Source organism: Chrysochloris asiatica, unplaced genomic scaffold, assembly GCF_000296735.1.
Source record: "Chrysochloris asiatica unplaced genomic scaffold, ChrAsi1.0 scaffold00218, whole genome shotgun sequence".
NCBI classification, from domain to species: domain Eukaryota; kingdom Metazoa; phylum Chordata; class Mammalia; order Afrosoricida; family Chrysochloridae; genus Chrysochloris; species Chrysochloris asiatica.
The window spans coordinates 2,849,529-2,864,683 of record NW_006408736.1 but is presented as its reverse complement, the minus strand read 5'-3'; positions in this window follow the sequence as shown (position 1 = coordinate 2,864,683).

Here is a 15,155-nt window from a genome sequence, read left to right as displayed (position 1 = left end):
CCAATCCTGATGCCATGTTTTTCTTCATAGAACACAGCTTCTTGGATTATTTGCTCAGCATACAGGTTGAATAAGTATGGTGAAAGAATACAACCATACTAGGCATCCTTAAAACAGAATTGACATTAATGATGGGGGATCGAGTTAAAATTTCAGTACTTCCATTTGCTTGCATGACAAAATTCAAAATGGGAAGAAATGTTTGCAAATAGCCATGAGTAATCATAAGGCAGAATGTACAATGTATAAATCTAGGAAAATTGGAAATTTTTAAAAATGTAATTGAATGCCTAAATATAGATGTCCAGTGAACTGAAATGGACTGCTACTGACCATTTCAAATCAGATAGTCTTATGGTTTACTATTTGATGAATGATTCATCAAAGAGAAATGGTGTTGCATTCATCGTCAAAGAGTGTTTCAAGATGTATCTTGAATGATTATGCTATTTGTAATAGAATAATATCCATACACCTATTAGGAAGACAAAATAATACCACTTATTAAACTTATGTATCAGACACCAAAGTCAGTGAAGACAAAATTGAAGAATTTTGTCAACTTCATTCTGAAATTGATCAAACATGAAATTACTAGGCATTGTTAATTTCTGGTGAGTGGAATGCAGAAGTGGGAAACAAAGAGGTAGCATCAGTAGTTGAAAAATATGGCATTGGTGATAGAAACAATGTTAAAGATCACATGTTATAATTTTGCATGAGCAATAACTTATTAACTGCAGTACCCTTTATTAACAACATAAAAGGTGACTAGATGGAATAAAAATTGAAATTGTTCAAGAACGTGAGACAGCACTGGAGGCACTCACTCATCTATGCCAAGAAATTTGGAAGATAGCTATCTGGCCAACTGATTGGAAAAGATCCGTATTTGTGACCATTACAAAGAGAGGTGATCCAATGGAATGCAGAAATCATCCGACAATATCTTTGATACCCCATGTGAGCAAAGTTTTACTAAAGGTAATACAGAAATGGCTGCAAGCACACATTGGCAGAGTACTTCCAGAGGTTCAAGCTGGATTCAGAAAAGGCTGTGGAACCAGGGATATCATTACTGATGTCCGATGGATCTTGGCTGAAAACAGAGAACACAAGTAAGTTTTTTACCTATGCTTTATTGACTATGCAAAGGCTGCCAATTGTGTGGATCATGACAAGCTATGGACAACATTGCAAAGTATGAATATTCTTGAACATTTATATGTGCTCATGAGGAATCTGTACATGGACCAAGAGGCAGTTGTTCTAAAAGAACCTGGGAATATTGAAGGGTTTAAAATTAAGAAAGGTGTGAGACAGGGTTGTATTCTTTCATGATACTTATTCAACCTGTATGCTGAGCAAATAATCTGAGAAGCTGGATTCTATAAAGAAAAATGTGGCATCAGGATTGGAGGAAGACTCAATAACAACCTGCGATACCCAGATGGTACAACCTTGATCGCTGAAAGTGAAGAGGACTTGAAATATTTACTGATGAAGATCAAAGACCACAGTCTTCGGCATGGATTGCATCTCAATGTAAAGAAAGCAAAAATCCTCACCACTGGACCAATAAACAACATTCTTATCAATGGAGAAAAGATTGAAGTTGTCAAGGACTTCATTCTTCTTGGATCAACTATCAACACTCATTGAAGCAGCAGTCAAGAAAGCAAATGACGTATTGCATTAGGCAAATCTGCTGCACAAAACCTTTTTAAAGTGTTGAAGAGCAAAGATGTCACCTTGAGGACTAAGGTGTGCCTGACCCAAGCCATGGTATTTTCAGTAACCTTATATGCATGTGAAAGCTGGACAGTGAATAAGGAAGTCCACAGAAAAATTGATGCTTTTGAGTTATGCTCTTGGAGGAGAATACTGAAAATGCCTGGGCTGCCAAAAGAGCCAAGTGAAGAAGTGCAGCCAGAGTTCTCCTTGGAGGCCAGGATGGCAAAACTTCATCTCTCATACTTTGGACATATTGTCAGGAGGGAACAATCACTGGAGAAGGATATCAAGTTTGGTAAGGTGGAGGGTCAGAGAAAAAGAGGAAGACTCCCAGTGAGATGGATTGGCAAAGTGGTGGCATCAATGGACTCAATTGTGGCAATAATATTGAGGTTAGTCCAGGATGGGTCAGTGTTCTGTTGTGCATAGGGTCGCTATCAGTCAGTAGTGAATCCATGGCACCTAACAACAACCATACACCTCGATATCAGCAGCTAGAATACAAATTGACTATATCTGTATTAGGAGATTATGGAGAAGCTCAATATCATCAATGAAAACAAGTCAAAAGACTGAGTATGCAACAGACCATCAGTTGCTCATCTATCTGCAAGGTCACACTGAAGTTGAAGAACTTAAAATAAAACAACAAAAAGCACTCCTTGAGAACCCATATATGACCTTCAGTATGGCGCTGTAGGATAAGTACTTGACCGTAAGGTCAATTTGAACCACAACGTTGGCAGTCAAACTCACCAGGTGCTCCTGGGAAACCTTACACTGTGTCGCTATGAGTTACAACTGACTTAATGGCTTTTAACAACAGCAACAAAAACAATATCCAATCTAAATTTAGAGACCATCTCAATAACCGATTAGCTGCATTAAACACTAATGAGAAAAACAAGAAGAGTTTTGGGGTGATATCAAGAACACCATATATAATGAAAGAAAAGGGCATTAAGAAGTCAGGGGAAAAATGAAGACCAAAGTGGACATCAAAGAAGACTCTGAATCTTGCCTTTGATCATAAAGAACAAAGAATGATGGAATAAAAGAGATGAACAGAAAATTTCAAAGGGCAACTCGAGAAGACAAAATTAAATATTACAATGAAATGTGAAAGACCTGGAAGTTGAAAACCTAAAAGGAAAAACACATTCAGCATTTCTCAAGCTGAAAGAACTGAAGAAAAATCCAAACCTTGAGGTATCGTGCTGAAGATTAATAAGCTGGACTACAAAGTCAGTTTGAACCACAAGGTCAGTGGGTCAAGCTCAGGAGTCACTCCTCAGAAACCCCATACCAGATCACTATGGGTCTGAATCAATTCAACAGCAACAGCACTTAACAACAACAATGGACAAAGTGGAGTCCTGGTGTTGCATTTGAGGTAATGCACTAGATCACGAGGCCTGTGGTTTAAACTTATCGGCTGCTCTTTGGAAACCCTATACAGGTTCCTTATGAGTTGGAATGACTTAACAACAACAACGGGCAAAATATTGAATGTACTGGAAATAACAAAAAAAAAAGATGTATGGAATACAGAGTCACTGTCCCCAAAATTGGTTAATGTTCAATCATTTCAAAAGTACCATATTATCAAGAACTGATGGTATTGAAGGAATAAGCCCAAGTAGCACTGGAGGAATTGATGAAGAACAAGTCTTCAGGAATTGATGGACTATAAGTTGAAATGCTTCAACAAACAGATGTAGTACTGGAGGTGCTCATTCGTCTATGTCAAGAAAGTTTGAAGACAGATAATTGGCCACTTAATTAGAAGAGACTTATATTTGTGCCCATTCCCAAAAAAGATGACTCTACAGAATGCAGAATATCATTAATATAACATGCAACCAAAATTTTGTTGAAGGTAATTAAGTGACTGCAACAGTACATGGACAAGGAACTGCCAGAAATTCAAGGATTCAAAAGATCACGTAAAACTAGGGATACCATTGCTAACATCTAATGGATCTTGGCTGAAAACAGAGGACACTAGGAAGTTGCTTATTTGTGATTTATTGACTATGCAAATGCTTTTGACTGTCAATTATGATAAACTATGAATAATGTGTATGTGAAAAATGTGTGCTCTAGAACACACTATGAAGAACCTGCACATCAACAAAGAAGCAGTTGTTATAACAGAACAAAGGGATTTAAATGGTGGAAAATGAGGAAAAATGTGAGTCAGAATTGTATTCTTTCACCATATTATTCAATCGGCATATGCTGAGCAAATAATTCAGGAAGTTGGATTATATGAAGAAGAATGTGGCATGAGGATTGGAGTAAGACTCACTAACAACCTTCAATATACAGTTGACACAAGCCAGCTTGCTAAAAGCAAAGAGGACTTGAAATAATTACTCATGAAAATCAAAGACTACTGCTCTCAGTATGGACTGAACCTCAGTGTAAAGAAATTGGGCCAATAAATATCATGATACACGGAGAAAATACTAAAGTTGGCAAAGGCTTCAATTTGCTTGAATCCACAATCAATGTTCATGGAAACAGACGTCACGATGTCAAACAATGCATTGCATTAAGCATATCTCCTTTTTAAAGTGTTCAAGAGCAAGTATGTTGTTTTGAGGACTAAGATGTGCCTGATCCAAACCATGATATTTTCAATCACCTCATATGCATGTGTAAATTGAACAATGGTCAATGAAAGGCATAGAACATTCTACGTGTTTGAATTATGATGTTTATGAATAATACTGAAAGAATCATGGACTGCCATAAGAACAAACAAATCTCCTTAGATATGAGCATAGCAAGGCTTAGACGCAATTACCTTGGACATATTATTAGGGGGGACCAATCCCTGGCGCAGGACATTATGCATGGAATAGATTGACAAAATAGATTGACTCTGTGGTAGCAACAATAGGCTCAAATGCAATAATAATAGTGAGGGCAGCGCAGGACTGGTAAGTGTTTGTTGTTGTTGTTAAGTGCCATCAAGTCGATTCTGACCCATAGCAACCCTGCATTGGGTTTCCGAGGCTGTAAATCTTTACAGGAGCAGAAAACCTCGTCTTTCTCCCATGGAACCTCTGGAAGTTTCTAACTGCTGACTTTGAGATTAGCAGCCTGATTCGTAACCACTATGCTACCAGAGTGTTTAGTTTTGTTTTATATAAGGTCTTGATGAGTTAGAACCAAATCAGAGACACCTAGCAACAAACATGGAAGAGTGCAGGACTCTTTGGGGAAAAGTTACTGAGATAGAAACACCACCTTCAGAAGTGTATAGATCTAGATGGAGGATATGTTGAGAAACAATAGCTTTGCATCTTGATTTGTGTGTGTGTGTGTGTGTGTGTGTGTGTGTATTAAAATTTCTGACTTATAGCAGTATTTTTATGTAACTTTGTAAAAATAATATGGTATAATGATACTTCTGTCCAAAAAAGTAATCATTGTAACTTAATTTTTTTTTAGATTATCTAAATTTTCAAAATTTACCAGGAATAATTTCAACTATCTAAACAAAACTGTAAAGTTATTTAGCATTTATTCTCTCCTACCATCAGTAGCAAATAATGCTGAAAAGCAGATTTCCCTGAAAGCTACATGAGAGTTTTATATAATGCTTCCACTCCTTGTGAGCCTGATTGCAGACTACCAGCTTCTGTAATATTTTTGCAAGCTTCTGTAATATTTTTATTATTATTTACAACTATCTTGTATATATTTCAAAGATTAAAAGGTATCAAAGAAGTGTTGTGTGGAGATTCTGTTCTAAACGGTTGTTAGTCTTATAATGTTCAGTTTTAATCTTCAGATTGCTATTATTTCTATATAGACTGCTAAAATTGTGGGGGGAAAAAAACAAAAACAATGTTTTTAAACTGATTGTTTTCTCTCAAGTGGATACAAACTTGTTGGTTTACAGTTGAGCACATAATCACTGTCCCACCAGGAGTGCTTAAATATAGAGTTTAATTTCACCAATGTTAATGAGAGAAATGAGATAAAATATTTTCATTAATGTTTCCATATTTATTTAATTTAAAAGTTTTTATTGCAATTTTATATGCTGTTTTTGTTAAGTGCTATTGAGTCAATTCCAACTCATAACTACCCTGTATAGGGTTTCCGAGGAACAGCTATTGAGTTTGAACTGCTAACCCATGCAGTTCAAACCAACCTTGAGGTCAAGTGCTTATTCTATAGCACCACAGTAGGACTCCATTTTTATATAGTATTATACAAGACTATGTCTTTTTGCTTATGGAAGGGAATTGAGATTTTATGTTCTCTGCAAAATCTAGACACAATAATAAAGAGGAACAGACCTTGAAAACGTGATACTGTTTTTGTTAAGTGAAGTTGAGTTGCTTCTGACTCAGTGACGCTATATGGTGCTGTATGGTAAGCACTGAATTATTAACTCAAAAGTTGGAGATTCAAAACTACCAGTGGACCCTTAAAAACCCTAAACAGGGTTGCTATGAGTTGAAACTGATTCAATGGCAGTTAACAGCAACAACAACATAGGGCTTCTGAGGAGCAGCTAGTAGGTTTGAAATGCTGACGGTTAGTACTCCAGTGCTTATCCTACAGCACCACACTGAGACTGCTGAGAAATATGGTAAGCTAGCAGCAGAGGGTGAAAAAATGAAGTAGGTAAGGATTTCTCAGGTTGGACATTATTGGCATTTGGGCCAGAATTTTTTTTTTTTTTTTTTTTTTTTTTGCAAGGGGTTTCTTTGTGTGTTATAAGAGATTCAGCAACATCTTGAACCTTACTCAGTAGATGCTAAAAAGACATTCTCCCTCTCTCACAGACATGACAGTGAAAAACGCTTCTAGTTATTGACAGTTTCCAAAGGGGTAAAATCATCTCTAGGTAAAACAAAACAAAATAAAATTTTTTAAAACCCTGCAAAAATGGCCATATATGACTCACTATGGCTTCATAAGGGGGATGGTGAATCAAAACCAAAATTAGCCCAAGGCTACCTCCACCCTTTTTACCTACTTCTGACACCAACAATCCCTTCCACAGCACTCTCTGTTTCACATCTGAGTTCAAAAAATCCATTGCGATGTAACACTCAGAACCGCATACTCATGATTATGGAATTTATTAAGGAAACACACAGGGTACAATTTAGAAGGAGAAACAACTCAGTATGTAGCAGTTCTCCTGTCAGGAAAACCTCTTCTCTGCCATATTGTATGCTTGCCTTGGTCTTTTTTTCAGCCTATCAGCCATGTGTCCCCTCAGAGTCTGCCTTGTTTGGGCAAGTGTTACAAAGATCCTTTATCTAATTTGTACATGCCCAAAGGACACATTACTCAAGACAGCCTCATGCTCATAGGCACTCAGCTTTAGTTAGCTCATGGGCCAGGAAGCCCACAGCTGCTCTATATCTACATGTTGTTGTCACCTCTGTTGGTACCACGCTTGTAGGTAAGGTCACGGTTCTCTCATGGTTCTTCTTTCTTGATGGTGCTGGAATCTTCTATTCCTGTTTCTGAGATGGCTCCTATTAAACCTATCAGGATGGCAAAACTAACTAATCCTGGCTTCAGAATCCTGTACACCCTATTTACATAATCCCACCCAATCATTTTGGTCCTTGTGTGGTTCTGTGGGACAATGCACTGGACCACAAGGTTAGTTTGAACCACAGGTGGGCAGTTCAAATTCATGAGCCATTCTTTGTAAACCCCATACAGGGTGGCTATGAGTCTGCAAAGACTTGATGGCACTTAACAACAACAATACAGCCCAATCATTTAGTGGGAGTTAAGAAATCCTGGTGTGGCACTGTAAGATCAGCACTAGACGGCTAACTACAAGGTTGGCAATTCAAATCCACCAACTGCTCCTCTCCTTGGAAACTCACTCTGAGTCAGAATAAACTCAGTGGCACCTAACAATAACAACAGGATTTGGGAAGGAAAAGCTAAATCAAGCAAATTCACAATACCACACCACTGTGCATTGTTATTATTGTGAAATGCTGTAGAGTTGGTTCCAAAGTGACCCCTGTATAGGGTTTCCAAGGAGCAGCTTGTAAGTTTGAATCACTGACCTTGCATTTCAAACCAACTTTTCAGTCCAGTGCATTAGCCCATAGCAACACACCAGGACACCATACTTTAGGATTGTTATAACATTCAGCACAAACTGAGAGGCTTAAAAAACAGATACATATTTTCTCTCAGTTCTGGTGGCCAGGAGGCCTTCCTTCCTTTGAATGCTTTAGACAGAATCTTTTTTGCACCTTCAAAATTCTGGCAGGTCCAGATATTCCTTAGCTTGTGGCTGCATTAATCTTTGTATCCAAATTCACATGACTTTCTTTCCTTTCCTGTTCATATTGTGTACCTTTGAATCGATGACTACTTATAGTGACTTTATATAACAAAATAGAAGTGTTTCATAAAGGATTTCTAGGTTATTACCTTTATAGGAATAGATCACTATGTCTTTTCTTCTACAGAATAAATAGTGGGTTCTAATCACTAATATTTTAGTTAGCCAAACACCAATTAAACTACCAGGGTCTTTGTGTTTCTTTTTTACAATTTCTCATTAGGACATTGTCATGTAATCTAGGATGATCTCATGTTGATAACCTAAATTTAATGACATTTGCAAAGACTCTTTTGCCAATAAAGCCACATTCCAGGCTCTAGAAGTTGGAACAGGAACATATTTTTAAACAATGACAAAGGAAAATCCTAGGCAGGATTTTATACAGTGTACCTGGTTATTGATTTCATGTAGTAAGAGAAGTGACCATGAGCAGTAACAAATATTTTGGCTGGCAAATCTGGGGCTTGGAAAGATAAATATGAGATAAAAACATATAAATGGATATTTAACAGTGAGCATGAGTATAATGATATTCATATCACATGATAAAGCTCATCCTACAAGGCAGTCCCTCAACAATCAAATATGCAATAATGCAATATGTTGATCTCAGTTAGTCTTTGTTACGTGCTGATCAAATGGAAGTATGTTGGGCGTATAAACAATCTGGCTATGGTGACAGGGATGGAAGGTATATGTGAGCAGAAGCTAATCCATCTACTGTCAGCACTGAATGTCTAACGGTTCAGTAACAGAGACTGTGTGTTTCCAACAAGACACCATTCTTGATGAAATTGATGGTTTGGTGATGACATTGACTTCTTTCACCTGGAATGATCAATACCTCATTCTGTCAAAAAAAACACACACAAAAATACATATTGTGGATATGGGTTTGTCCTTTCTTCTTTCTTGCCTCAGCCAACAACATCCTACATGGATTTATAGAGTTTGCAATCAAATGGAATTTAATTACATTTAATATCATGACAGAAGGGTTCACAGCAAAGGATCTGCAAGTGGAGGCCCTAAATTATGATGTCACAGATGCTTTTTTGAAAGTATAGTTGAAGAATCTACTCAGAAGCAATACTTTATAAGGATGGCCATTCACCATAATGAATTATTTACTTTGAATCATATTTTTCTATACAGTGTTATACTACCAGTAGGGAAATGTTTGGTCCTAGAAATCAAATGGTAGGAGTAAGAGGGGCCCATTTACCATCACTCTTAGAGGGAATTTGTCAGTCTCACAATTTCAAGCTTTTCAGGAGATCTAATTCCCAAAGTAGAATAATTCTACTAGGGGTAACAGAAAGTGTGCAATTGCATTATATGATTGTCAGATGCCTACTCATGTAGATATTCTTGTGCCAATGGTTTAGTAGGAAAGAAGTAGGATCACTGTCTTAACAAAGATAATTGGTTTTGATCATCAAGGGGGATAAAGTGATGCTGTTACACAGTAGGACTAAGGAGTAATATGTTTGTAAACAAACTTTACTCATGTTACTCATGTAACTTACTCCCTTGTCCAATTTTGACAATAAACAAAATTAATATGATAATGTTCTCTTGATATTCACATGCTGTTGTTAAGTGTTACCAAGTTGGTCCTGACTCACAGTGACACTTTGTAGGATTTCAGGTGATTGGCTGGTCAATTTGAACCACCAAATTTGTGGTTAGCAGTCCAGTGCTTACCCCATAGTGCCATATCAGGACTCTACACATAAACCTATACTGACAGACAAGTGATGGTTTCACTTGAGGTATATTGGTCATGAAGTGAACCTGAGTCTCCTGCATGCAAGGCAAGAATTCTAACACTGAACCATGACTGCACCTTTGCAGCTCCCTGACATGTGCATTGTTGTTGTTGTTATGTGCCTTGGAGTTGGTTCCGACTCATAGTGACCCTGTACAGGGTTTCTGAAGCTGTAAATCTTTATGGGAGCTGAAAACTCATCTTTCTCCCGTGGAACAGCTGGTAGTTTTGAACTGCTGACCATACGGCTCACAGCACAATTCATAACCACTATGCTACCAGAGCTCCTTACATGGATAATATTAATTTATGCTTCCTGAAAGATATCTGCCTACTAAGCACTGTAGAAAGTTTCACCTGGATTATTAGTGAGATAAGATAATTCATGCAATTTGTTTAAAATCACATTGTAAGTGGCAGAAACTTGGTAAATTCACTCCATATATTATAAAGGAGACTTTGTTGAAGCATCATATGCATTCTAATACCAAGTAAGCCATATCAACCAAAATGATTATTAAAATAATTCACCAGCGTTAGTTACCATTAGTGGGGTTTGTCACCGATTGCATCTTAGTACTTGCATTTACTTCTTTAAAGTTCCCACAATCTGGAATCATCTCTTTCTTCTTAGTATCAATTCCTTATTATCTACATAAGAATTTTCTATCTTGGGGATGCTGTTGATGGAATAAAATGGAAAAATAGTAGAGAACATCAGAAAAATAAACATTGAACATAAGTCAAAATTTATCTAAGCTGATTCCTTCAACTTTTTTCTAAGTTGACTCCACATTGTAGGGTGCTAAATCTTGGATTTAGGGTTATGAAAAAGAGGAAGACCCTCAACAAAATGGATTGATATATATAGTGGCAACAATAATGGTCTCAAACATAACAATAGTGACAATAGGGTAGGACCAGAAAGTGATGTTCTTATTCTATTTTATTCTGTTGTGCATAGGGTAGCTGTGCATTGGAACCAACTAGACAACATTCAAGAACAGCTACAACAAATTTTGGATTCATTGATTCTTTGTTGATGAAAAATCTGTTTTGTTACTTAAAATATTATTGCTTGGGTATGTACAAAAACAAATTGTCTATGTCATGTCTTTTTAAATGTTGCAGTGATTCTCATTTTTTTTAAAAAAATTGAAATTTCCTCTACTGTCTTAAATCAAAATAAAAAATAAGGCCCAATGTACTGCCAAAATGCTTATCACTGCTGATGAAAGACTCTAAATCCAGTTTCTAAATGTAATGTCAGAATTGCCCCTTTGGTCCCATTTTCTTTCTACTATTATATAAATTTGACATATCTCATGGAACATTTCACAGTTTTAAAACAAAGACATTGCTGGGTAAATTTTGTTTTTTGTGATTATAGTGATTTTAAAATGACACACTGTGGCACATTAGGAGAGAAAATATTTACAATCACAGCACTATTTAGAAGGAAAACAACAAATGCTATATTAGAATTGTGCATATAAATGAGAAAGATGGAAAAGCACTGAGCAATTTTGAAATAAGAAAAAATGCTTTTATCATAATTTTATAACAGTTCTTCATAAAAAAAACCTGAAGAAATATAGAAACATTATGCTATGGTGACATCATTTCTATGTTGAAAAGTTTCCATGCTTTGCCTCTGTTTTCATTCCATAGAGAAATCTTTAAAAGCTCATGCTATTTTCTCTTATCTTCCACACATTGTTGCCATCCTAACAGTCATATTTCTCTTTTAAACTTTGTTCCATATAATTGGATTAGTATCATTCCATAATGCATTTCAATATTAAATTAATCCACTCCACACTACTATGGTTGATTTTCTGGTTTTCATTTTAATAAACTGTCCAATGTTGCTGTATTAGCAAGGAGAAGAATTGTGTCACAGACAGTTGTTACATACATTTGTTAGGTGTGCCTACACTATCCTTAATTCTGCCTCGTTCATACTGCTCTTTTCCAAAATGTAGAAATATGCAAATCTTTCCATATTCAAAAACATGTGCAACGAACAGCAGAAAGAATACACTGTGCTTGATACTCTCTGAGCAATATAAATACCAAACTTAGAGGATGATATATGCTTGCTCTCTTAGAGCTAATTAATAATGGACCCCAATAAAGTTATCATAGTCGAACAACCGTTATTCAAGAGTCATTTGATGTCTCCTTGATCCATTGTTGTTTTTGTGAGGTACTATCAAATTGGCTCCAAATTATAGGCATCCTTTACAAAGCAAACCAAAGCATAGCTGGTCTTGCTTAACCATCAGAGTAGCTGCTATATTTGAGCCCCTTGTTGCAGCCAGTGTGAAGTGGATGTTTGTAGCTGTTTCTTCCCATTTCAGCTATGTCTTATCAGCAAATAAAAGTCACAAACACTTTCCTCCATCCACATCATTGGATATTAGTGACATTGTCTGATGATTTCTGCTTTTCATTGGGTCGCCTCTTTTGGTAATGGGCACAAATATCGATCTCTTCCAGTCAGGTGGCCAGATAGTTGTCTTCCAAATTTTTTGGCATAGATGAGTGAGTGCCTCCAGTGCCACATCACTTTCTTGAAAGATTTCAATTTGCATTCCATCAATTCCCAGTGCCTTATTCTTTGTGAATGCCTTCAATGCACATTGGACTTTTTCCTTCAGGATCATTAGCTCTTGAACATATGCTACACTTGAAAAGGTTGAACATCAACCATTTATTTTTGGTACAGTGACTGTGTGTATTCCTTTGATGCTTTCTGCATCGTTCAATAATTTCCCCATAGAATCCTTCAATACCACAAGTTAACATTTGAATTTTCTTCAGTTTCCTCCATGAGAAATGCTGAGCATGTTCTTCCCATTGGGTTTTCTAACTTCAGATTTTTGCACATTTCATTATAATATTTGACTTTGTTTTCTTGAGCTGACCTTTGAAATTTTCTCTTTAGCTCTTGTATGTCCTCACTTCTTCCATTTGCTTTAGTATCTCTACTCTGAATAACAAGTTCCAGAGTTTCTTCAGACATCCATTTTGGGCTTTTCCTTCTTTCTTGTCTTCTTAATGACCTTTTGTTTTCAGTCTTCATTGTCTAATGTATCAATTTTGGTCATCAGATGATCTCTAAATTCAGATGGGATATAGGCAAGGCAGTATATTTATTCTCATGGATTTGCTATATTTTTCTTCAGCTTTAGACTGAATTTGCATATGAGCAATTGATGGTCTGAGCCACAGTCTGCTCCTGGCCTTGTTTTGGCTGATGATATGGAGCTTTTCCACTGTCTCTTTCGACAGAAATAGTGAATTTGATTTCTGTGTATTCTATCTTGGGAGGTCCATGTGTATAATCATCTTTTATGTTGTTTAAAGAAAGTATTTGAAATAAAGAAGTCATTAGGCTTGCAAAAGTTTCTATAACCAAGGCCATATTTTCCAACCTTCAGTATGGGTTACATCTCAATGTAAAGAAACCAAAAATCCTCACCGCTGGACCAATAAACAATAAAGATTGAAGTTGTCAAAGACTTCATTTTGCTCAGATCAACTATCAACACTCATGGAAGCGACAGTCAAGAAATCAAATTAGGCAAACCTGCTGCACAAGATCTCTTTAAAGTGTTGAATATCTAAAATGTCAGTTTGAGGACTAAGGTGCATCTGACTCAAGCCATGATATTTTCAACAAGCTCATATGCATGTGAAAGTTGGACAGAGAATCAGGGAGGCCCTCGAAGAATTGGTGCATTTGAGTTATGGTGTTGGGGGAGAATATTAAAAGTACCATGAACTCCCAAAAGAACAAACAGATCTGTTTTCGAAGAACTACAACCAGAGTTCTTATTGGAAGTCAGGATAGCCAATTTTTGTCTTTCATACTTTGGACATGTTACCAGAAGGTACCAGTCAGTGGTGAAGGATTTCATGTTTGATAACATAGAGGGTCAGAGAAAAAGAAGAAGATCCCCCAATGAGGTGAATCGGCACAATGGCAGCAACAGTGGTTTCAGGCATAGCAATGATTATGAAATTGGCCCATGACTGGGCAGTGTTTCATTCTGTTGTGCATAGGGTCAGTATAAGTTACCACCAACTCAATGGCAGCTAACAACAACAACAATAATAATCCACATCATTAAAGATGACTCTACTGGTGTGGGGTTGTGAGATAAAGCACAAGACTGAAAAGATGGTTGGAACCACAAGATCAGTGGTGCAAAATCAATAACTGCTCCTCAGACACCCCATGCAGGGCCTCTATGAATTGGAACCAACTCCACAGCACTCAACAACAACAACTACTTTGAGGAGGCAGCCCTTCCAACCTGAGGGGCTTATCTTCAGGAACTATATCAGATAATTCATGTGAATATGAATATCCCATTGATATATCTCATTGATATTCATAAGGTTTTCAGTGGTTAATCTCTCAGAAATGGGCCATCTAATTTTTCTTCATAGTCTGTTAGTCTGAAAACACTGCTGAAACCTGTTCACTGAGAAAGATTGTTCATATATGAAACACTAATGGCACAACTTCTAAGGTCATGGCAACAAGCAAACTATCACAGTATGAAAATCTGAAGGAAGTGGGGCCTTGAACCATTGCTGGAGCAGAAATTATACAAATAGAAAAGTATTCTTAGATTAAAAAATGGGAGACCTGCTCCTCTTGGCTAACCTGGGTGATGGAACATTTCCCAGTTTAAATTGCAAATGAAGATGACTTTTAATTCATTTGGTGACTGCAAATGAAAACATCTGATTTCTACAGGGATACTAAAGGTGTACTGCTGTGGGATTCGCACAGGACTGTGAATCACAAGGTTGGCCAACCACCATCTGCTCCTCAGAAACCCTATACAGGGTTGCTATTAGTTGAAACCAACTCAACGGCACTTGACAACAAAACAACAACTGTGCTGTTGTTAGATGCTGTTGAGTCATTTCCAATTCATAGTGACCCTATGCACCATCCTCACAATTATTAGGTTTGAGTCTAGTGTTTCTGCTACAATATTAAGTACATCAGATGTGTAGATGTCTTAAAGAGAGCTGGTACTCTGTATTATATTACCAAGTAAATATAAATTAAACAAAATATATTTTAATTATATTATTTCTTATATTGTATTATTTTATAAAGATGTTAATCACAGTTGGGACTTAATAGTATATATATAATATTACCATATGTCCTTTGTGATTTTCAGAGACACATAGTTTATAAGTTATTTTAGAGATATACAGTTTATAATCCATCATTCGTTTGTTAGTTTTTTATACTGTGGTGGT